Source organism: Homalodisca vitripennis, chromosome 3, assembly GCF_021130785.1.
Source record: "Homalodisca vitripennis isolate AUS2020 chromosome 3, UT_GWSS_2.1, whole genome shotgun sequence".
Classification (NCBI taxonomy): Eukaryota; Metazoa; Arthropoda; class Insecta; order Hemiptera; family Cicadellidae; genus Homalodisca; species Homalodisca vitripennis.
The window spans coordinates 126,568,467-126,596,116 of NC_060209.1; positions in this window are offsets into that span (position 1 = coordinate 126,568,467).

A 27,650-nucleotide genomic window follows, 5' to 3' on the forward strand; every position below is an offset into this window, starting at 1 on the left:
TTTCCACAATGAACTGGCGTGTCTGTTTCCGCACTTAAGGAACGTTTACTATCTTGGTTGTAAATATAAAAATAATTCATAACTAAGTTTCCTTCCACTGTTGATAAATTGAGTATTCCTCGTCGAATTCATAAGACATTAAAGAGTTAAGACGTTAAACTCAAGCAACCATACTAGCTGTTTACTATAGCTTCACGAAAATAACGATTTACACTACATAATTATAGATAAATATAGCACAGTTTTCTTTATTTCTGGGTAATAATATTGACTATATACCACACGTTAAACCAGGAACTGTTCATTTATTCGTAACGCCAGACAGAGTGGAATAAAACATTGACAGATCCAAAGCGACCACTTAGTAACATGCACATATTATTCAGTTGTCAACTGAAATACTGGTATGTGCTTTCTGTACTTTTCAATGACCTAATTCGTTGGTAAGTGTAGAGTTCAGTAGGTAAGGTTTAGTTTTATAACCGTAAAATATTATAATATCATTATTAGCAATTTAGAAATTAATAGAATTTTTTTATTAGAAGACAAACTCTTTTCTTGGACATTTACTTCCAGTTTATAGCACAAACCAAGGAAGTAAAGAGACATTATACCGTCCAGGGGTCGGTTCGTCATGACCTATTGACGCTCTTGGACATTAGTTAAGAAATATCTAATTTCTGTCATTATTTTATTATATGACACATTCAGTCAATAAATCAAATATTTAGTCAATAAATATTTAAATTATGTAAGCTGTAATATAGATCAGAGACCTGTACGGTATAACTGTAGTATGTAATGGGGACAGTTGCTAAAACAACTGCATATTTGTTTCTTGTTTAAACTGTATCGTCCTGAGAGGACTATAGAATCGGATGCCACACTGTCTATGACGTCAGACCCTCAATTTTAAATAGGTCAGGTCTGTAATCACTTCACAGGAATTTCAATACTAGCTGAAATACAAACAAAAAACGTATATTAATTTTTCTACGAAAAGGTGGACATATTTCATTTTAGTATTAGCAAAAGTTTTTTGTATTCTAATAATGTACAAACCCTCTATTTAAAATTCGTTTTTACGATGGAAGGATTTGGAATTGAGTTTTACTGAATATTTACCATCATTAAGTGATTTTCGGCTATTCAGAAGCAGTTATTCATTTACAATATAAAAATTTTGCTATATATTGATATTTGTCGTGTGTTGGAATTATCTACAGATAAATTAAATTCTTTTCTTAAAGATATTTTCTGACGTTATATAGATTAATGAATCTTTCATAAATTTTTTGAGTATTACTTTTGCTCCTTATTATATTATAGATAGAAATCAACTTACATTTGGAACAAAAAGAAGCTCAATAAATTATAAATGGGTGTCAATATTTTAAACATTTAAATTGAATTTAATAGGTTCTATAACATACCCTTTAACTTTAAAAATTAGGGATATTATATGTGTCACATAAAACAATTAGTGTTGATTAGAATACTTTCAACAAACGTAAAAAATTAGAAGAAACCTATGGTAATCCATAATAATCGTAGTAATTTTAATTTATCTGTTATAATTTACATATAAATAATTAACTATATTTCCATCCGTAGAATCCAATCCAACATTGGAAAACAGTTGACGTTGATACTTGGATGCCAAAAATACATTGGGGAGCATTACAGATGTGAGAATGGAAGCCATAACTTATCAGACCTGGCAGACAATTACTATGGGTTTAACTGTGCCCGTAGAATAAGACGTATTTGTCTTCGGGGGAATCTGTCAAATAAATCTTGGCCGTTTAAATTGCACATAGCTAAAAGTTGACGTTATAATGTTTTGTGTGATATAATATTAAAAATAGATTATATTTCAAACAATGATATATTACATTTGCTTGGAATTGTAAGGGAAGAATGGAAACATTGTGGCGACTAATCTAAGTGCAACTAGACCTGCGCAAGCAGCAGTGTTTGTTACCAAACAGCTTGCAGGACATATGACACGAGGATAATGTTTCAGTTGTACACAGTTCTCAGAAACATTGGTTAATTAATGACACTCCTGTGATGTGTGATGTAAGTAATTAGATGGTGGCTCACCAGTACAAATATTACACTTGGGATTTTACTAATTGGAGTATTCAAACTTGATTGTTACAAAAAATCGATGTCACTAGTGTGATTGTACTACTCATTATATAGTATATATATATATATATATATATATATAATATATATATATATATATATATATATATATATATATATATATATTTTAAAAAAAGAGTTAAAATATAAAAGTTATTCCACAGAAACATTTTTAGACAGGTATATAGTACTTAATGTAAATAGACTGTTTATTTATCTAGTGAATGATAAACTAAGTTAATGAAGATGATTAGACACTGTTTAAATTGAAGATACAAACATGGCAATTATATAGCAGTACGAGATATAAATATTGTTACAACCAAAGCGTTAATTTTAAACAAATTAGATGAAACACTATTATTACAACCTATCAAACAATTGCAGTTGAGGAACATTCTATACAGATACCGATACACATTATTCAAGGTTTAACTGCATTTTGATATGCCGTTATATTGTTCCCAATATTACTTAATTAATTCATGATTTAAGAATAGTCACAATTAGACAGTAACGTAACTCCATACATACAAAGAAGATAATGTGAACGTCGTTTACTTTTTACTTAATTATCATCAAAAACAGACATCCGTATAATGTGTTAACGAAGAATTGAAGAGCAGTGCTAACCATAAAAATCCATCTAAAACATTCAAAATTTTATTATTTAGCTGTATTTTGTTGAACAGAAATAGATTATTGTTATTACAGAGAAATATAATTTAGAATGTTAAACTGGTTAGCGGAATTTTAAGCCAGGGTGAGCTTGTTTTTACGTTTCCAAAACATCAAGATAAAGCCGGCCGCCATTCACGTCCACTCGGTGGAACATGATTAATGAAATTCACACAAAAGTAGAAAGTTACCGGACGACTTGTTACTTTCCCTTTCATTTTTTGGGTTACTGAGACTTATGTAACAGTCTAGTCACCTTCACCTCCAATTTAGTGTTAAGATTGAACCTTTCAAAACAACTTAATGTAGTAGTTTACCTAAATTTCTGAAAACACTTCTTGTAAATTGTGCCGGTTATGGTGTCCCACAAATTGCAAGGACCAGAAGCCACCCCTGTATTGAACCCAATAAAGGAACCTTTTGGTTTCGTATGTGGTAGCATATCAAAGATGGTTTTGATAACTGTCAGCCATTAGTAAAAAGTAACAAAAGTTTGTTATTATACTTTATATGGTACATTGTTCTACTTGACAATAAGTTGTCAGTTGTACAATCACTAATACATTCAATACAATAATATTATTCCATGTATTTTTGTATTCAATAATGTGTGTTTATAACGATTAGTGTAATATATCAGTCTATAATATTTTCTTTTGGCATAATTTATAAACATTTCAATTAAAATGTTTTAACCGCATATATGAGATGTCCAGTCCCTCACAAGGATGTGAAAAGAGCTAATTTTTTAAATAAGTAACATGTAAAGCGGGTATCGTTTACAAATTATTTAATTTTTTATTTAATGTATAATATAGACTAATCTGAAACACTGTTAATCCTTGTGTTTATTTGTGTCATAACATTATGGAAATAAAGAACCGTTGAATAAGACTGGATAATATTATTCTTAGATATTACAGAAGAGGTTTAAAAAAAAAAATTCTTGACTGTGTGGTTTTCTGAGAATCTTACAATTCCAATAAACCTCAATAGAGGCAATGCATGCCGATATATGTGAAGTACCTCTAACATATACCTGTATATTTATCATTTGATAAAAGTTATAGTCTACAGTGAGATGCATCTCTTATTAATTGCACGCGCCTTATGACAAGGTATCATCGGACATGTTAGGATGTATTGAAAAATGTTTCCAATCATCCAAGACATCACCTATTAAAAAATTACAAACTCGGGATGTTTATTAATCTTGGATTTTCCGTATGTAATCTACTTCTAAAGTGAGTTTTAATATTCAATTTCTCAAAATAATGTCTTTTACTGTATATTTAAACCCAGCAATAACATTTCATAGTTGCTAATTGCTAATTACGACACCTTATTAATAAGCATTGCATAAGCACCAAAGTGTAGATCACAAATATGATCGTAACATTAAATCAAAGGTCAATCAACCCCATTTTTCAAACTCCACCAAAATAATCTATGAAGTTATTTAAAAGTATTAAAATAAAAGTAAAACTGTAATGTATGAAAATTTACATTATGTATGTAACAAAACATATTTTTGTGTTTCTAATACAAAGTAAACTTTCATTAATGGAGTTAGGAATATTCAAAGATGTCTATAACAAACAAATTATAATGGTGGTGTAGTTGAATAAATAAAATAAATAAATAAATAAGGCCTTTATTCTTGAGCGGATTTCAGTTTACAATCTGTTTTACAAATCGACTCACGTCAAACTAATCATAACAGTACAATTCGTATTTTAAAACTGTGACACCCAAATATTGCGTGCTGGTAATTTACATAGAAAATTCATACTTAAACAACAATACATCATTAAGGTACATATACAGTTTTAACTTCCTTTTTGAAAGTTTTAACAGACAAAGTCTTTATAACTGGTGGTAAGGCATTGTACACCTGTGGTCCAAAGTACGAGAAGGACCTTTTTGTAGCCTCCAACCGCACACGCGGCAGTTGCAGCTTGTCGTCCTGTCGAGTGTGCCGTTCTCTCTTAGAGTCGCTCGCGCCACTAGTTTCCGTCTCAGGTAAGAGGGTTCACCAGTTACCAAAACCTTATGCACCAATGTTACAGTTTGGAGCCTACAAATATCTTGAACAGAGTGTAAATTTGCTCTTTTGCGATAAGGTGAGATGTGGTCAAATTTTTTTAGATTATAAACAAACCTCAGCGCACTGTTCTGTATCCGTGCAAGGATGACATTTGCCTCTTGAGTTAAGCAGCTACCAAACACTGGAAGGGCGTAATATATTGATGGAAATACCAGAGAATTTACAATATGCAGCTTTGAAAGCATTGGAATTAACGCTCTGTATCTATTCAAAACTCTCAATTTACACATTGCACGTTGAGAAATCAATTCAACATGTTTAAGAAAGTTTAGCTGATTGTCAATTATAACTCCTCGTACTTTAACAAAAAACACGATCTTCCAAACAAATACCCTCAACAGAAACAGAGAGAATACTCCTGTTCATGGTCTCTTTAATGGATGGTGAGGAAAAATGCACCACAGAGCACTTATCTGCATTCAACCTTAGGCCATGTCCCTCCGACCACTCTTTAACCCTACGCAGATCAGCATTGAAACACTGCACCGCTTCATGGACACCTGGAGGGGGATATGTTAGAAGCATCTGAGAGTCATCCACATAGGAGTAGAGTGAACACGAGGACAATGCAAGTTCAAGATCAGCAGTATATAAAATGAACATAACAGGCCCTAAACATGACCCTTGAGGAACCCCTGTATCCTTCGACAGCGAGGAAGAGCAGTTTTATTTTACCTTCGCCACCTGACTCCGTCCGCTCAAATATGAGCCAAACCATTTTATAGCGATTTCATTAAACCTATAGAAATTTAATTTGGCAAGAAACAGTTCATAATTCACTGAGTCGAACGCTTCAGAGAAATCAAGCGTCGCCAAAATACTTCCAAAACCTTTATCTTTCGCTACATGCAGCTCATCCATAATGTTTATCAAGGCGGAGGTAGTGCTGAAAGACTTCCTAAAACCTGACTGATGTACAGGAAGAATATTTCAGCCTCAATGAAAGCTGTCAACTGATTCACCACTACCTTCTCAAGGATTTTTGACATGGCCGGAAGGATCGATATCGGCCTAAATTGGGAAATCACACTTGGATTCTTTATTTTGGGTATGGGCGTGACAAGACTTTGCTTCCAGCATGATGGAAAACACCCAGAAGCAAGGGACAGGTTAACCAAATGCGTAATAGCTCCCAAGCAATATGGGCTCATGGCTTTCACTAGCCTGATAGATATTCCATCAGTCCCCACAGCCAGTGACGTAATGTTATTCATTAGCTGATAAGGCCTGCAATACATATCTAGGGAAAATATTTACAACTATAACTATACAGTACCTTTAAAGATATCCATTCGGTAGTTCTTTTTTAACTAAACAGCAGAACGCTTGCTTTATTTGGTTTTTTTAACTATTTTTAAATACTTTACATTCTTAATGTTACCTTAAGAAGACCTAATCAGTTTCCAGTATCTTGTAACAGGACATTGTCAACTTATGGGTCTTCATTTCACACTTCCTAGGTGAACTATAGCTCTCTTGGCAGTAGTAAGTCTAAAAAAGTCTATCTTATACAAAACATATTCAATAGAGAATCTTTACCTATTTTCACTGAATACGGGCATACTAATTTAGTTAAAAGAACTATTTCCAGTTCTGTTCATTGCTTATTTCCTTTCAGTCAGACAAGGGAAATTTTATGTCTTTTGACATAACCTAGAATTTAGTTCCTAGTCGACCTTGTACAAAGATACCAATGAATCAAGAATATATTATTACTTTTATGTATAAATTTAGAATTTTTACTATATATGTATGTATATAGTTAAAAAGGTAAAATTATCCATAAAAGTAATATATATACTACTGCATAACTTATTAGCCTCAATTTGTACCGTATGAAAATTATCCTTATATAAAAAATGTATGTAAATAATATATTATTTAATACCTTACTTAACATTTTTTATTTTATGAAAAAAAGTTTTTCTTTATAATTGTAAAATATGTAAATTTACTAACATTGCAATTAAAATACACTTTGATAACAATATCCCCTTCAGAATTGTAAAAGCCTAGGTTTATAGAAGCAAAAGAAATCAGTTAAAAATATAGATATTTAAAGAAACAATCCTCGGCGTGGTAAATCACTGAGAGTAAATCTTTGTAATAAATGTATTCTCTAAATTACTCTTCAGTATATTTTTCAATACTCTTCAATATTTTATTTTTTTTAATTTCACTACTTGTTTTTGACACTAACAGATAAACTGATTTATACTTCGATATTCCTTTAGCATATAAACTTTTATTTGCATTAAAAACAGTATATCTTGTTTCCTTTAAATGATATGTTTGGATGTTGAAAACGGAACTTTTTATGACCTTCCGTTTGGTTAAATTTTATTTTAAAATTTGGGTGTACGGAATTAGATATTTCGTTGGCAGAATTGAGTCAGTTCAAGTTTTTCTTTACTGTCAAGAACAGAAGGAAAATTTAGTTTAAATTATTGATTAGATAGGGATGAGTAACACGTAAAATACAACCGAGCCATTCATTACCTCGCTCTCTTCATAGTCTCTCAGTTTTACTGGAACTGAATGTCTTTCGTGTAATTGGCGTCTGTCCTGTCTGTCCAGATTAAACTCATCACAGCTCTCTTTTCCAGAGTTGCCTTTTTCTCACTCGATTGACCGATGGGAAATTTACTCCTCTGGGAAGAAGACTAATTTGATTTTAGTGTTTAGGAAAATCCCACAAGATTAGAATAAGGCTCAGTTTACTTGAGAGAAAATGTAAAAAAAATATTTATAGAAGCTATACATCTCAAGTAACTTTTTAATGTCTATCACAAATAACAGTTGCTGCGCGAATAAAAAAGGATTAAACAGGGGTGTTATTTTGAAAAAAAAAAGGTTTGTGGTAATTCTTTTTTAATACATCCTAACCTGGAATGTTACTTTATTACCATCAATTCAGTTCTACGTAAAGGAAGTTAAAAAATAAAAGTCTCTCATAATTCTTTCCCTATTAGATTATATCATGGGGGAATCGATCGAATTTCTTGTCCGATTATTTTCCGTATCCTTGCCTACCATTAAAATTAAAATCTTACTTAAATATTAAAAATTAAATTAAGTTAAATAATAAGAATTATAAGCTGTACTGCTAAATATTTTAATATTATATGTAGCTCTTAAACTTATTTCTTAATAATCTGGTACACATGATTATCATTGAAATAAATGTGTAATATACGAGAAAAAGGTTCAAATTAAATTAAGATATTTACATATATAGTTATTTTAAAACCTTTATATTGAAAATTGCTTCTCGGCATTTCAAGCAATCAATATCGAGGCAGCTGAAAGGCGGAGTGGTGCTGACACCTGTCACAAAGCACTGGAACATTCAAAAAACTGTTCAGCATTTTCCTCGATAATTTCGATCAGTTTGTCGTACACTGCATTGCTATCTGCAAAGGAGTTATTGTATAGTTAAACATAAATGTGCAGAGTTTAACAGTTTGCACACTTTCAGTGACTATTTACATAAGCACCGTTTAGATTAGACGTAATTACAAGTCAATCTAAGATTTATATTTTTTTTAATCTGTAAGACTATGTACAAGATATTTATATTAAACAAAATACTGAAAGTTATAGTTTTACAAAAAAACTTGTACAGTTAGACTTTAAAATATGCTATATATTGACGATAAAATCTAAAGCTATATAAATAACATTGATGAATGGTTTCCTTGATATTGTTTTACTACTACAATATAAAACTATAGCAAAAGTAAAACTATTAAAATCTATACATTTGTATTTTTTTAAGAGAACACTTTAATGCCACTACTACCAAACATATAAACATACAGTCCTTTTGCAAACGATTCTGGTCACAATAGTAAGAGACATGGTATTTTAAAATTTCTTTTAGTTATAAAAATATTTTAACAGTATTTCAATAACCGCTCTAAGCCATATTTCATCTCTTTGAACGACAATGCTACAAGTGTAAAGTTAAACCTAATACTGAAGTGATCCAAATCCATTCACAGTCCACAGTTTATAAGCTATATGATCGTTTTGTTTTGCAAACCTAGCCAAGAATATTTGTATCTAACACCATAATAGTTTAAGAATACTAACGTAATTGCTCGGCCTCTTGAAATTTCCAGCCTCTACAATGTTTTTGCCTTTAAATCCACGGCCAGTGATAATATCAGCTTCTAAAATATCCATTCCTTAAAGCTCGTTTCCGTATATTCCAGATATTGGCCTCCAGAAAATCTCGCTCTGTAAGTGTTTCTAACCTCTGAGGACCTCCATGACCTAGAAGCTTCAGTATTCTGGAAAACACCGTTTTCAATGAGCACCTGATTCCTGTATAATCTTGGTCTACAGGATCACTCAGCTTATGAGACATCTAAGTAACTTGGTAATCCTACATATTTGTTATAATTTATTCTACTTTCACCTTCTGTTTTCTCAAGAAATAAATGTTAGGCTCTGACACAGAACAATCTAAAAATAAAGTGCGTTGTTTTATTATATTTTGTTGTGAATAAAATTTCAGAGTATTCAGGAAATTTACTTTTAAATAACTTAGGCATTTTAAACATGTATTCTTCAATATGTTTCATAACTAATTAAATTCTAGATTTCATTATTCAATATATAATGGCTAATATTTAATAGTTTCCTCATGAAGTGAATCATTAACGTAAATTTATAGGGGACTTTACTTTAATGTGGAAAATGTACATAGTACACCTCACGTACTTCAAGGATAATGTAATAGGCTTATTTGAAGAAATGGCTTTATCATAGTATATTTATATATATGATTAAATTTCTCTTTGGAAAGACGAGATGTTAATACATACGCAATTCAAACATATCTACACTTAATAATCTTAAAAAGAAACAGACTCATGGTGCTCATTATTAGGATTAATTATTAGGAAATATAGATCTAATTTTTAAAGGTTAGAATTATAAAATGACCAAGGATTCTAAAGTGTTTACCTATACCAATAATTTTCATTTGTTCGGTTCTTATAAACATAGAAAAGTACGAATCCGTAAATTTACTTTTAGTGTAAATGTCTATTTCTACTCTATATTACACATATTTGCCATACTTGTTTGTTAGAAAACAGTTAATTATTTATCAATATTAGGTAGTTAAATAAACCATTAAGGAATGATTATTTGCATTAGTATTGCAGTAGTATAGATACATTGGATCTATGTTATGTTACTGCCCACAGTAGAAAAATAGAGTTACATGTGATTTATCGATAATGAGAGGGAACAAGGTTGACCTTACTCGACGAGAGAGTGCTCAGGCTAGGAATGCAGCGGATTGATGTTGATGTCCGAGTAAAGTAAAGTTCCTTATTTGTCAATTGGCATCTCTGCTGTTATTGTACCTAACGATTACTGTTATAAATACATAACTTATTTTGAATTTAAATATATAATATCACTACGAAAATTAAAGAAAAAACATTTTCAAACTTGCTCTATATGGACTCAATAATATTTTTATTCATAACAATAATAATGTATCTACAGTAATTATTGTAGTATTTCGTATTACACTCTAGTGTTCAATACTACGAATACATCAAATCTGACATTAGTCGGGCTAAATCTTAATTTGGAAGTTAAAATTTGATCTCACTTTCCAACAATGTCCTATAAAAATTAAAATGCTTAGTTTATGCCTTACTATTCAATTTATTGCCATTTATGGTATTATTGTATTATGGTATTATTATGCTATTTAGTACGTACTCTTTAGAGTATGTACTAATTTTGATTCTGCCTTTCACCACTTCATGCATGAAGACGTATTAGTTATTTAAAACAAACAACACATTTTACTAACCAAAGTTACCGTAATTAAACCATTTCCGCATTTGCATCAACAAAGTATTAGCAATCCTTATGTTCTTGTAATAAGAATTTCATAAAAATAATTTTGTTCGTAAATGAGGAGTATTCAAAATTCATGTAATAACAAATAAAATAAATCTCTTTGTGACAAATATTATTTCAAAAAGTTGGTCTATGTCAATCCCGCGTCCCCTTCTTTCGTTTTCCCGCCGTCTACAGAAGAACGTGTGGTTGGCGCCATCATAGTGACATCCACACACCCATAGTGACACTCCGAGCTTTCAAATTTACCATTCTTACAAAATTAAGTTCGATTGTTGCCATAACCTATGAATAACTGAGTCAATTAGAAATTTACCTCGTTCTGATTTCGCTTATCCACCGTCTCTAATAAGCCTAGCCGTCTAAAGTCGTCTGCTCTCTATTATTCATGGTTCCTGTAATTCCCTTATGGTGTGTACTTGAGCGTCGGTGCATGTTACAACACCGTTCCCTAGACCCATGTATAACTACTTGCTTTCGAAAGCGAGTGGGTAAGTTGGAATAACACCGGCTACCAAAAGGACAGCGGTTTTGGAGATAGTTTGGTAATCTATCGGAAACCAGGGTGCCCCTTTCATCTGTACTGCAACCATATTTTGTCTGTACAACTCTTGGCGTAGAGCGCCTCTCAATATCTCGCACCTGTACAGGAGTACAAAAAGCTTGACGATTTGAGCAACCACTGATTATTCGCAACAGTTCCGCCGATATTTTACATCTACCTGGACCTACGGTCTTCTCTGTTTGCAGAGAGTCAGGCCATGTTCTCTCGTCCGACTAGCATTTTCAGCATGACTCGATCCAGAAAGGTTGTCCGCGTATCACATGGAGAAGCTTCCTTCGGAGCCCTTCTGAGCTCCTGCTCTAGTGCGTCTTGTCGGCAACTGTGTAGGTTAACTGCCTACCCCTGAGATAGCTGTTAAAGAACGTGGAAATCATGTGGTGGACAGCCTTAGTAGAATATGTTTTGCACATCAAATGTAATTAAATAACCAGCAAAAGTCCGCAGTGGTTTCAACGCAGAGCCTCCTCAAAAACATCTAAAGGTTGGAGAAATATTGCGTTTTATAAGGAAGTAATACGCATGGAATAAATAAATAAAAGATTTGGTATCACGGGTCTTCTACATTTGCTTCTCCTAAGTGTTAATAATAATGACGTGTGTACATCCTACTTGCTACACTGCATACTTCGTACTGAACGTTTAGTGGAAACTTTTTTAAACTTTAAATGCAATAGCAGCAAATAATAAAAGGCATTATCTGATCTAACATGGTTTCACTTCTAGGCCTGTAAAATACCTTTACATTTTATCCGGTCGTGCTGCTTATGCATTGCCTGATTTGTAAAAAAATATCTTTAGTATAAAAACATTTACCTTTACCCCTACCCATTCTAACCATCGCCTTCGTGTCCCATTGTTTTAGATAACACAACGCGGTGCCGAAGAAAGAGCCGACATTGATTTTCTTTTTGGTTTCCCACATTCGTCTATGCTAGTGTAACATATGATTGTGATTCTCATCATTGTACTTGTACTTGAGACTTGCATTCTATGTAGTGACGCCTAGACTAGACTCAAGCAGCTTTCGGGTGAACCCTTTTCTTTATCTTCAATCTGTTCTTTTTTTGTATGCATTACAACCTACCCCCCCCCCACCTAGCGAATACGAGGGATAAAAATCGAAATGTTGTGTTATACCTTTTGTAACATATAATGGTAGTAAATTTCCGATATACTGTTGTCTTTTATCAACATTGTAGTCCAAAGTTTCGTTACAGTTTTGATAGTATATGCTTAAAACCATAAAGGGGTGTTAAATATCTATGAATGAAGCATACCCTTAAACATGAAGTATTAAAAAAATCATAAATTCAGTAATTATTCTGTGCCACAACCAATCCATGTGGTAAATAAGAACTGACTGTAAGTTAGGGGTCTTTCTTAATTTCTTGTCATTAATTTGGCACACTATATACGTTAGAAGTACTTATTCAGCACATGGGCTATGTACATGCGTGAAGGTGTTCTTAAGTTATAACAATGCTAGTTATTCACGGTAAGGGAGCTCCACCACGAGTAACAAGTTTTACATTAATTTGAAGCTGAACATACGTTTGAGATATTTTGCATAACACAGAAGCAAAAAGAACAGACTACTAAATCTATAGTCATTTTTTAACGCCATCGGTATAAATATCATAGCCTACTTAACCTTGCGGTAAAAATTTTCAGATTGCGACCATCATATTAGTTGAAGCAAAATAACCTGTTCATCTTAAATGTTTTAAAGATTACTTAGATTTTACAGAAAGAAGTTGTTCAAATTTTTAAACATCAATAGTTATATTTCAACCTATAAGAACTCTGACATAACTATTCTCATTTGCAACTTTGAACGGCCAAATAAAAAAAAATCTTTGAAATATAAATTATTTTAAAATGATTATCATTTATTTAAAACTGCAATATTTTGAAGATTTGTACATTAGTCGCGAGATAATGATGCCACTTATTAATGAAACAATTTATTTATTCAACTGAAAAACTTAGCTAAACCATGTACATGTACTATTCCTAAACCAAGTATAGTTGAAGTCACTTGCAAAATTAAATTATTGAATTATATTTTTACAATATTGTCGTATACGATTACTAGATATATTTACTATATATATATATATATATATATATATATATATATATATATATATATATATATATATATTTACCACCCATTCTGAAATCTTGCGGGATATAAATGCGATAGTTATCATTAATGCCCTTTGAATTATGAATTTTAGCTCTATAATACGAAGTAAATGATATGATAGCGTTTTATTTTTAATAAAGGTTGTACTTATTTTATTCTCTCATTTCAATAATAATACATATTTTATAAACACATTAATGTAACTGACAGTACAATTTTGTACATAAACTGAATGTTATATAATATAATCATAATGTTTATAGTATTAAATTATCCCAAACGATCGACTAATTATTTTGTAGTAATGCAATGAAAGCTATTAATTGCGTACTCGTACTACTCTTCTTAGTTTAATATTTTCAAAATTGAGTAATTTTTTATGTAATGAAACAATTGCATTACCATTCTTCAACAAAGTCTGATATGGCACAAACAAACTCAAAGCTTGTAATATGAATTATTCATTTCTAAGTCAAGACGCAGCATCGCGCTACTTTACTTTGTGGCTTCAGTGTAATTAGAGATGTACATTAATGAAAAGGAAATATTTGCATAATACAAATAATTTGAATCTAGGTTATGTTACCTATAAGTTACTTATGTATAATTTATGTATAAATGTATAATTCTCCTTAAGCCACCACATTGTACGTTGTTATGAGTTGACAGTTGCGTAAATAGCTAAGGCACAGTGTACATGTATTTCCCCATATGTAAAAGGTTTTCATAAACGAGGTTATGGTGAATCGTAGCATAGTCTATGAATAGAAAAGTAATAGTAAATATTTAGAATATATTAACGCCTGCTGTTAGTAAAAATCTTAGCTGTAATATAAAAAACCTGTTGAGACTGGGTAACATTTTTGATTAAAAAATATTTGGTAAACACGTATTTAGATTTAAATTATTTAATATCTATCATTCTCACTATATTAGAAGTGGTGAAGCTTGTATTTTGTTGCTTTAAAAATTAATGTTTATATTTGTCATTATTATTACTTACTTTTCTCACGAATAACCTGTAGTCTGAAAGTGTCAGAGGCATAAAATCTATCAGAATTATTTAGGAATTCCTAGAAGAAAGGAATCTATGAAGATGGCTGTCCCTGAAAGCACAGTAGTTTCCTTTAAAATTTCGTGTTGCTCGGGTCGGGGTGTCTTATGGATCAATTTTTGTCCCAGCGCTATTTATTTTTTATTCTATGATTTTATCCCCCCCAAAACACTGGTGGGTTATATATTATGCAAAGATAAAACGTTTTATTTAAATTTAATGAATGAATTAGGGGCTCAGCTCTGTTTATTACTTCAGTGAGTACCTTAAATTTTAGTAACAAAGATCTTTTTTTTTCCTTAAACATTTTGGAGGGAGGGAGTAGGGGGCTATTCCATCTAAATAACGTATTGATAGAATTGGTATGCTATTTCAAAGTTGAGTCTTGAGGCCATCTCCACAATCAAGACTCAACTGAGGATCCCTTTTACACTGGGACACCAACAAAATTGTTACCTGGAAAGGATTATTATTTCAAGCATCACTGGCTGTTCGATGTGAATAAATTGGTTTAAATTTTGTATAAATAATTAATAAATAATTACCAGTATCTCAGAAGTGAATGAGGGTCACTTTAAAAGCTCTCTATATTCCATCCCGCATTACAGTTTCGTGAGCTCATAGATATCATTACAGGCGTCATAGGTATAAAAGAAAGAAAATATTTTGTTACACGGATCCATGGTGGGTTTGAAGATTTGTATGTGTATTTCTTTCTCACTAACAGCAAGAGTTCTTTATACTCATGTAATAACTTATATTCTACTAGTGAAATATCAATTCACCTTTCGCATATGATTAAATTATTACATATTTATACAAAATAGTTTTAAAAACGAAACAAGAAAGTGACCCTTGCTAGAAGATGTGGGAGGGATGGATATCCATACGATTCCAACTGAATAGCTGACTACAGGGTCCCAAAACTTGGGTTCTTTCATCTAAAGCCCAATTATTCTAAAACTGAATAGTTTACTGGACTATCTGTTTTTGAACTAACTTATTTCCTAAAATGTAATTTATTTAAAATTAATTCGAAATTATTTTTGTAAACATATTCAACATAACGGTTCAATTATATAGTTTGATGTTAAATCATTCAGTGTCGCTATGCCGTGGGTTTTACAAATAGGACTTCAAATTTGACAATGGCGTGTAGAATTAAGGGCATCTTCAGTTTGCACAGAAGTTCAGTTAAATGTATTAACGGTTTATTTTCTTTAAACAAGGTTTTATTTGGTGCCCAATTAGTTATTCTATTTTATATTAACAACATTGTGATACTAATATTATAATGATATTAATATAGAAAAATAAACATAAAGAAACATTGCCTGGCGTTTCGGTAAAATGATTAATGAAAACAACTCATAAAACAGAAAGAATATAAATGTATTTATACATGTAAGTTTACTTTAATGACGAACAAGTTAGGAGTAATTGTTAATAATTAGAATGCATTAAGATACTAATACTGATAAATTTAATAGTCCTTTTTTGTAAAATAGATCATAGCCCAAAATTGGATTATGTGAAGACGTAAATTACTTGTGAAATACAATACATCCATAACAGTCTTTACAGATGAATTGCCAGAAGAAACAGGCGCATTAGCTACAAATATTTTTTCAAACGGTACTACTTTAATATATTATATATTATTATATTTAATATATATTAATTACAATTGAAAATTAGTGCAATAAAATAGACATTTTGCAACTTAGATACCATATTTCCTTCACAAATATATTAATCGTGAAGCTTCCAAAATATAAATAACCAAACTGTCTACTGCAGACTATAATTAGAAAGTTGTAATGCTAACAAATTGATCCTCGGCTTGAGGTAGGCTAATGGTTGCAAATGTATCAAGATTACCGAAGCAACCGCAACATCAGCCGGGGTTCTAATTAGGGATCTGATGTAAACCTCCTCAGCTGGTCTCAAGCTAGAGTAAAGTCAATAAGACACTAAATTAAATATTTACAGATTTTCCGGTTTGTAGATATCTTGCAAATATAGTTACAAGAAGTGAATTGATGCCAAACAGACACATGAAAAATAATTTAAAGGAATTTAATGAGTGTGTTACGTTATTGTCTCTTAAAATTTAATATAAGGTAAATAAGAAATGAGTATTTTGCCGCTGTTACAAAAATTATTGTAAATTTACAAAATAATAATATTAAACAGCACAGGATCAGACATTTTTATCCGATATAAACGAATGAAATTATTTATTCATTAAAGAAGGTAGTGGTGGATGGTAAGTTTCCCCAGCACTTATTAATAACTTTTATATTCATTAAAATTAAGTTTATTTTGTTATGCATTTATAAACGTTTGTATGCTGGCTGTTAATAATCGGAAATAGTAATTTTTATTATTTTGACCCCTAACCAACATGTTGTATGATCTGTTCTCAGGTTTTAATGGTTATAGTATCTGACACATTATAAGATATATATGGATGTTTATTTTTTTATATGCCTATCAAAAGTTATCAGATTAATTTGTTAATTCATGGAATTATCAAGCAGGTTCCAAATTATGTTTTACAATTCGTGAATTTGGATTTATGACTTCAAATGTTAGACATTATTGAATATCAAATATATAGTTTTATTCAAATTATTAAAACTTATTAATAAAACATAAATTATATAAAAATATAGTCTATGATTATTTTTTAGTAATACATGCTCCAAGAATACCTACATAAGAATGTTTCAAACATATCTTAGAAAGGGTAAAATAACATACAAGGACGAAGAAAAATGACTCCACTATAGCATGTAGACAATAAAAGTGGAGACGGTAAGCATCGAAAGATATTTACATTTTACAAGGACGTGAAAATAGTAAGGAAATGCAAAAACTACCAACGTGAACATCTGCCACTGTTAAGTTGGAGCTTATTAATATTGTACTTAGGATGAGATTGCAGTAGCTAAAATAATCAAATACAGGGCAAAACAGTCCTGTGTTTACAATGTTATCGTAAGTTATAATTTTATTAATTTAAAATATTAGAAATGGAAGATTGTTCAGTGACCTATACTAAGACGTTAAGTTCTAGATGTTAACTAGAGATAACGTTGATTCAAGTACCCTGAACGTTACACTTTTCATAAAAAAATTTTGTCTCACTATGTACCGACTCTCCCCTTTTAACTGTAGGGATATATATGATATGCCTAAAGTGCCTGGAAACGTATTGTGTAGTTGTGCTGTGAAGGAGTGAGTACGAGTAGGCATATGTAATTAAAACTTTGTAGAGCTTGTTCTTAACAATGTTGGTATTTCTACTTCCCTATAGTTTCAGTGAGACTAAACGTTCAACCATGGTCGTACCTTATCATGTTACAAACCTTTTAAAGTTAAATTAAAGGTTACTTTGCTAATTAAATCTTTATCTGGTGATATTACAACACTTGCGAGCATTTTCCACTTCGTAATTAAACGTGCGTTCTTTCAGATTATATATTTTTTATTCACTGAGTCTTATCAATTTAATGTTATGAGTTCCAAAATAATATTATTTGTCATTATAACATGTAATATATCAATGTGTATTTACCACATAATTCCTTATAATCTACGGACACAAGTATTCTGAAACATATTACTCGTATATAGGAGCTGCTGAAAATGATATGGTCAATCATGGGGAAGTTAATGTATTTTTAAACGCTCGATATGTTAGACCAAGAATGTTTACATATGTTTTGGAGAATGTTTACATATATCGTGCATGATCAATCGCATAATGTAGTTAGGTTACCATTTCATTTGCCTAGTTCTTAAAATGTTTATTTAAAGATGATGCTACTGTGGAAAAATTATCCAAGCAGAGTTAAGTAATACGAAGGTTATGACTAGGTTGAAGTTGAACAGGAATCCTACTGCAAGAAGTCTTTACATTTATTCTGAAACTTAAACCTTATAAAAATACAATAGGCCGAATGTACATTGTCTCACCTCTGTACTCTCTCTGCATTGGTAATTTAAGATGGAATTCAGTTAGCCTAAAAACAGGTGTCATCAAGAGACATAAGAAATGATTTTAAGTGTTTTATCCCTAAAGTAAGTGACAGATAACAGGTGGTAATAACAAGTCTGTATTGTAGGCATTCTTGCTGCTCCATGATGGACAAAGATAGTTTTCATATGTCATTAACATGCCACCTCTTAGGAAATTATAGTAAAATTCTAAATATATAAACATATCTGCACTGCATCATACAGATTACGATATACTCTGGCTCAAAAAGTAACGTCAGCAGAACTGAAACAGCGATATTTTTCTCTGAATCTCTAAGTCAGGTGACTAAGATCAGAAAAAACCCTTCACTCTGCCTTATCTCACTTTTTCAGGGTAAAACACAGTTAACCTACAAACAAAAATCATCCGCTAACCTATAAGTACTGTATTGTAAATAAAAGATAACAACCATTTCTGCACTGTATGATACCGCTGTAGTTCATTATGAAATAGTAATCGTGAGCCTGCAATCGCAGGTCATTACAAAACGTAACATAATGACATTCAGGGTATAAAAATACAATTTAATACAATATAGTAGATGTTGTAACTTGTACTCTGTTATTCTATATTCAATATTATACTCTTATATTATAAAACATGATTTCTATAATTTCTGTGTAAATCATGTCAAATGTCTTAGTTGGTTATCGACAGTGGGAGATTGGAAAGAATAATAGGATTTCTAATATTTCCCATTATTATAATAGAAACGTTTGGTTATTTCTTAATTATGATAAAAAACTAATATTTTTTATAAATTTAGTTTTCATATTAATGAACAAGTAATACATTTTTAAAAAAAACTGTTGATTCTGCATATAAAACGTTTAAAGAGATATTTTTGTTTAGTTAGGCTACGTGTGTAAGTATGTTTCATGTTTAATTTACGTACGATTGAACTCAGTGTATGTATACAGCTATTAAGTAAATTTTATTCTGCAATTTTTCGTTGCCAACATGATTACCCATAAAACACATGTAAAGGTGTTTATTAACACAAAATCCTGTGGAGGGAAAAGTACCATTATCAGAATCGACGTTGACTATACAAATATGAATCAGCAGGAAAAGTTTCAGATCTATAGGCCAGTTCATTCTTGAAATTTTGTGCAAACAGGAATAACATTGTTCCAGCCCCTCGAACGATAGACTTCGCTGATGCTCAGGTAGGTAAATTTAAGAAGACCTAAATATGATTTCAGGAGGTATATTCATCAAATTATGAAATAATGCTTCTTAAGTATCTGAATTAGATGCAAAACCTCACATTCAAAAATAACTTACCCAGATAAGTATGTGACGATGCAATAAAATAAAACTCCAAACATTTGCTTCATATATCATGAGAAACCATAAGACTTTGAAGAATCACATTTATGTACTAAACAGAGAATAGGCAAGCTTTTATTCATTTTAATTTGAGGGCTTCACGAATCAGCATGTGAAATGTATTATATGCCAACATTAATAGTAGTTTTTGCTTCTGTTAAGCAAGTTTTAATAAATGTATCACGCAATTGATTGATGGTTATTCGTTACTAAATAAATGATATAACTTATAAGTTATGGTTTTAAAATTATAAAAATATATATAGAGACAAACATTCATTAAGTCATGACAATCGGTACTACAGTGTTTATGAAAATCCCGTATACATGGTTTGTGCTTGTTATTAATTAAGTAATAAGAAATCTTAAATACTAATAATAATAGTTTTAAATATAAAAATATGTTTCTGTTGATTGAAGTGAGGCTAATGTTGTGATATTAAAAGTCTTCCTTAGCAAGAAACAAAGCTGATGAATTTTCCATTGCTCTAAACAAACATCATAAATCTTAAAGGCTGAGGAAAGACATTTCAGCTTCTACTTGAGTTTCATTTGTATTCTCTTTTGTAATATTTAAGACATTAAATGAATTACTTCCCTTACTTAAAATATCAACATAAAACAAGAAACCGTAAACTATGTACTCTTAAATAAAATGTATCAAATATATTTTTGATTGCCTCTTTATCAAAATCTTCTTTATATATTCCACGAGAAAAAAAAATTGTAGCAGTTTTGTATATGATTTTATTCAACTTGTACGATTACATTGTAATTTTGAACAAAAACAGCAATGTTATATACTATCCTTTGAGATCAAGTTAAATTGTTCTTTCAAACACACACATGTGACTAAATCATATTATTAAAAATTATCAAAAAAGACATAAGCAAGAATTTGCAACTAACATAGATGAAATACATAATATATAGTCCCATAGAAACTACCAAATCTTAAGAATAAATTTTTATCTATAATAGAAAAAACTGCAACAGAAATACCTTTTTGTCAAGAAAAATATATACATCCAATGATAACCCATTGTGGATGAATTAAAAATTTTAAATATTTTTGAATTAACAATGGGATGTAGACACAAAATTTTGCACTATATATTTTTTATAAAACTGTATTGAACTTATGTAAGATTAATAAATTAACTCTACATCAATCATTCTGTAACACCCACAATAACACGCAATAATAATATTGCCTTCAAATCGGGTTGTCATTGGTGCTTCGTAATTAAATGATAATATTTTAGTACATTCTGGAAAATATGCATTTGCACACGTTTTTAGTAAAGATATTTTAAATTTTAAATATATTTAAATATTGTATCCGGAAAACACCTAGTTATGCTTGCATCTATCAAAATATTTGTAATTTCACTTTAATATTGTTCACTTACTTAGGTGCATAAACTTTATTACTTAGGTGAATTATTTAGGTCATATTTTTCAGCATTCATTCTTATTAAATCGTGGATTTAGTGAGCTTTTATGCTTTAAAAAGTTTACCAGTAACAGTTCCATACAATTTTACTTTTAACAGCGCCACTTACCGATTCGTTAAAACAACTGTCGTCAAAAGCATTTGCTATATTTTTATTTTTATTTAGTATTAAGACAACCATTAGACTATTTCTTTGAACTAATGTACCAATTCCAGCTCTACTTATATATATATATATATATATATATATATATATATATATATATATATATATATATATAAAATTATAATATGACATATATTAAAACATTAAAGTTTTAAAAATATATTAACAACTAGCAGTTACCCGCGGCTTCACACGCAATTTCTTAGGTTTTGCAACATTTTTAGCACTTTTGTATCGAGTGTATCTATTTCCGACGCTAATGTTGAGTTTAACTTGTTACCACAATAAAAAATATATGTCGTAAAGTTTTTATAATTATATCCATTGTAATGTACTTCGTTCAGAACATGTTTTTCTTTAAAGATGATTTTTTTCCGATCAAGAAAGTAATATATCACACATCAGAGAAGCCTATTTCAGTCAAAAGAGAACTAAAATGGGACATATATATATACTAGCAGACCCCGACAAGACGTTTGTCCTGTACACGTTATAAGAATTTAATTATAGTTAATTAAAATTACAGTTTAGTAATCGGAACTGGCCAACAGAATTTAATTTATCTAAAATACTAAAATAAGTATTCCGTATAGGGCTGAAGTATATAATAAGTGGCCACCATCACAATCGAATTATAGATATTTCTGAATAGCCTATCTAAACTACTAAAATTGACAAACTGAATTAGATTATAGTTATTTAAAGGCTGAATTATAATAAGCGGCCAACATCGCAATCAAATTATTGATATTTCTAATTTAGCCTATCTAAACTACCGAATTTTATCATCTTTTACATTTCTTGTATGCGTGTGTATGGAGCTTAACTCCTCCTAATTGGGTGGACCATCTTGGAATGTTTTACATTGTATCCAGCAGAATGCGCTAACGATCACAGTTTCAAATGTTTTTTATTTTTAATTCCAGGTTTTCCTGACAGTTTGTGCTGCTATCAAATATGTGTGTTGCTTTGTAACATTGTGTAATTATTGTGTGAGTGCTAATTGTAATAATACATTAATAGAGATTGAAGATGTTTGAAGTACATAAAAAACTATAGTCATTCATTGAAGTTATTGAACTAATTTTGAAAATTTATTGAACGAAGTGAGTATATTGGTCGCATAACCTAAGTAGCATACAAAATCAAAAAAGGTTGTTTTTCTATGTGTGGAATAACTATTGTTAACAGTTTGGGTCACATAAGTTCAAATTAAGTAGCATATAAATCACATGATTGAATAACTATTCGTCCTCTTCCACGAAGACGTGGCATTTTTTCTGTAAAAATAAAATTCTGTATAATAGTACACAATGAATATGAGTAACTTATTCAATATGTAATTTTAATTAAGTAACTTCTAGATAAAAATGTATAACAACATAGGACTACAGTAATCTAAAATACTAAAGAAGTAATTCCTATAGGTCTGAAGTACAATAAGTGGCCACCATCACAATCAAATTATTGATATTTCTGATTAATCTATCTAAACTAACCGAATTACATTATAATTATTTAAAATTACAGTATAGTATCGGAACTGGCCAAAAGAATTTCATTTATCTAATAAACTAAATAAGTATTCCCTATAGGTCTGAAGTACAATAAGTGGCCACCATCACAATCGAATTATTGATATATCTGAATAGCCTATTTAAAGTACTAAAATGACGATCCAAATTATAGTTATTTAAAGGCTGCTGAAGTATAATAAGCAGCCACCATCTCAATCGAATTATTGATATTTCTGATTAGCCTATCTAAACTACTGAATTTCATTATAGATATTTAAAATTACAGTATAGTATCAGAACTGGCCAACAGAATTTATTTAAAACCAATTCCTACATTATTAACAATAGTTATTGACACATGTGATTCTCTATCAATTTAATATTACAATTAGCACTCACACAATAATTACACGATGATACAAAACAACACACAAATTTTGATAGCAGCACAAACTGTCGGGAAAACTTGGAATTAAAATAGAAAAACATTTGAAAACTGCGATCGTTAGCGCATATCTGCTGGATCCAATTTAAAACATACCAAGATAAAAAAACAATTTATTTATAAACCAAAAATTAACTGATCAATCACTGCACACTTAATATTTACCAATTTCAGTTAAAAGTGTATTTTAACTAAAACTTCCAATTTTATATCTGGATAACCCTCTATTGATATTCCTGATTAGCCTAATCTAAACTACCGAATTTCATTATAGTTATTTAAAATTACAGTATAGTATCAGAACTGGCCAACAGAATTTAATTTAAAACCAATTCCTACACTATTAACAATAGTTATTCACACATGTGATTTGTATGCTACTTAATTTGAACTTATCTGACCAATTTTGACTGCAGATTAAAAATGTAAAATTACAACAAATTATTTGAAATCCATTAGTTTAAAAACTTGATTATCTAAAATGTCAACAAATAGTTATTCACACATAGAAACACAACCTTTTGATTTGTATGCTACTTAGGTTATTTGAGGTAATGCGACCAATAATCTCTCTATTAATGTACTATTACAATTTTAGCACTCACACAATAATTTACACAATGTTTTTATTTTTTATTTTTCTTCCTTTTGCCTGTTGGCTGGCCTTTATAAACTTATAACGCGGCCACGTAGTACACTTTTTATAACTTTATTCTATTATATTTTAATGTTATTTGCCGTATTTTACTTTTTGAAACATGAACCTTACAAAACAACACACACACATTGATAGCAGCACAAACTGTCGGGAAAACCTGGAATTAAAATAGAAAAACATTTGAAACTCCGATCGTAGCGCATTCTCCAAGATCAACACTTAATAATTTACTAAGAATTTCACTTAAAAGCTAAAACTTCCAATTTTATATCTGGATAATCTCTATCCTCCAAAGTGAGTACAGAATATATTGAAATAAGAAGTGGTGTTATTTTATATATGTTTATGCTTACTCTAATGCTTTCAAGACTATAATTGATTAAACGTATGGCTGTATTGTAATATTATAATGTTTACATAGAACAATTGGTGAAAATTTAACTTTGCAATCTGCATTAGACTACTGATCAAGCACTTCATAATAACATAATCTAAATGTAAACAAATTGTTTCTGCCTCTTTGGTGAACTTCAGCTGAAAATATTCACAACTGTTAAGTATCAGTTCACTTTGTATTACGTGTCGTAGCACAGTCTGTCGGATCCAATATAAAACACTCCAACATCAACAATTTATAATTAAAAATTTAATTAAATTTGACCGAATAAATAACTATAATGAAATTCAGTAGTTTGGATAGGCTATTCAGAAATATCAATAATTCTATTGTGATGGTGGCTGCTTATTATACTTCAGCCTTTAAATAACTATAATCCAATTCGGATAGTAGTTTTGGATAGGCTATTTAGAAATATCAATAATTCGATTGTGTGATGGAGGCCACTTATTATAACTTCAGCCCTATTGGAAAACCATCTTATTTTGTTTATGTACACTCCTGAAGGATTAACAAAAAATATTGTATATTCAATAGCATTATGATAAATTAAGTTGTAAATTAAAAAAATATACTTGTTATAAAATTAGTAATTTAAAATTACAGTATAATGTCGGAACTTGCCAACAGAAATTAATTTAAAACCAATTCCTACACTATTAACAATAAGTAGTTATTCACACATGTGATTTGTATGCCTACTTAATTTGAACTTATGTGACCAATTCTGGCTGCAGATTAAAAAATGTAAATTACAACAAATTATTTTAAATCCAATTAGTTTAAAACTTGATTATCTAAACTGTTAACAATATTCACACATAGAAACACAAACCTTTTGATTTGTATGCTACTTAGGTTATTTGAGGTATGCGACCAATATACTCACTTCAATGTGCAAAATGAGTTCATAACTTTAATAAATAAGTATAGTTTTTTATGCACTTTAAACATCTTCAATCTCTATTAATGTATTATAACAATTAGCACTCACAATAATTACAGAATGTTACAAAACCAACACCACAAATTTGATAACAGCACAAAATGTCGGGAAAAACCTGGAATTAAAAAAATAGAAAAAAACATTATGGCTGTGTTGTAATATTAGGCCTATAACGTTTACGTAGAACAATTGGTGAAACTTCATCTTTGCAATCTGCATTACACTACTGATCAAGCACTTTACAAATTTAAAATATTAACTTTCTAAATTTTAAATGTGAACAAATGTTTCTGCCTCTTTGATGAACTTCAGCTGAAAATATTCACAGCTGTTAAAGTATCAGTTTCACTTTGTATTACGTGTCGTTCGTGGCGCAGTCTGGCGGATCCAATGTCAAACACTCCACCATCAACAACAATTTATTATTAAAAAATTAATTAAATAAACTATTAAAATTGGACCGAATTAATGAATCTAAACCATTCTCGGATCCAACTGAAGACACACAAAAAGTTTCATTAAAATCGGTCCACCCGTTTAGGGAGGAGTTCAGTACCATACACACGCACACAAGAAATATATATATAAAGATATATATATATATTATTTTATACATAATTATAGTGCATTTGTACTCTTCACATACACCCGGATTACTTATGTTATTTTAATGTGTACTAGGGCGATGTAAGAACAATCGATAGATATTGAAAAAAACAGGCTCTAGGTAGCTTTGATTAAGACGTATTACTACAGAGAAATGCTTTCACCCAACCATTTCCAGGCGGTCACGTTCAGCAATAATTAACTTGTAAGGGTATATAATTCGTTACTGACCATGTTAATAATCTTTTATCCGTACAGATTCGTTCGCTTAAGATCGAAGAAACAAAAGTAATTTGTAAAATCCTCCAGTTGTGTATAGACTTTTGTTTAACGGTTTATTTGTCAATATTTCAGTGAAAATAACACTATTTTCAAGTAGCAAGTCAAAAGTATATATGTGGAAAAAAACATTAAATAGTAAATATTTAAATTTGATTCATAACAGCTCCTGAAGAAATATATATTGCGTATGTAACTCAATTTCATAGAAAATAAATTTCCCCAAGGTGCATAATGAAATCCAGATAAACTATGCCAATACCAGATATGATAATGAAGTTTATACTTAAGTACAGAATTACTTTGTACAATTTTTTCTTTTCTTTAGAAACTACTATTCTATAATAACTTATGAAAGTATTTTGTGTACTAAAATGTTGTAAATAATGTAACACAATATACAAAACAATCTACAAAATATTTCGTTCTATTGTCAATTTTATAGTAGCCTAATTCTTTAAACAATCAGCAAAATATTGATTGATCTAAAGTAGTAAATTGCTTAACAAACGCATTGTTTAATAACGACATGCTATCTTTTTCTTGTTAAAAAATTCTTAACTTGCATTTATTGAAAAGTTTTGGTTTAGAAAGTAACCAAATTTGTATTTAAACTAAATTTAGTTTTAGTTCTATTGTAATAAAACTAACTTGTTAATATCAATTTAAGCATTAAACTAAAGAATATTTATTTCCGTAAGTCGTTGATACAATTAATTTAAATCGAGGGATTTAAAAAAGTATAAAATAAAATATTAATTTCATTAACAGCTTGTATCGTTATTTAGTTGTATTGTGTGTAATACATATTTCGCAACCCTGTCACTCGTTACTGGTTAAAATAAGTTACATCTGATGTTTTTGGAACTAAATTCTTGGCGGATTAATAACTCAATTTGCACGCGTATTAATTTTTTCTCTCGTGAACTTTGTAGCTACCGTTCCTGCTGCAGAGTAACATCTCGCGCGCCTTGTCCAGAAGTAAAATTTATATTTTCGTATTATAAATTAGCCCTTTCATGCGAGACATCTAATTTTGAATGTAATACAACGTAAAGTTGTTAGTGATAAAGTAACTTACCTTGGTTGACGTTTTATTTGGCAGATTAATATGGATAATAGTGCGGTGATGTCCTTCTGACGAGACCACGTTGTCATGAATCTTAAGTTGTCTCGATAAAACGCTAAAACCGTCGTTATT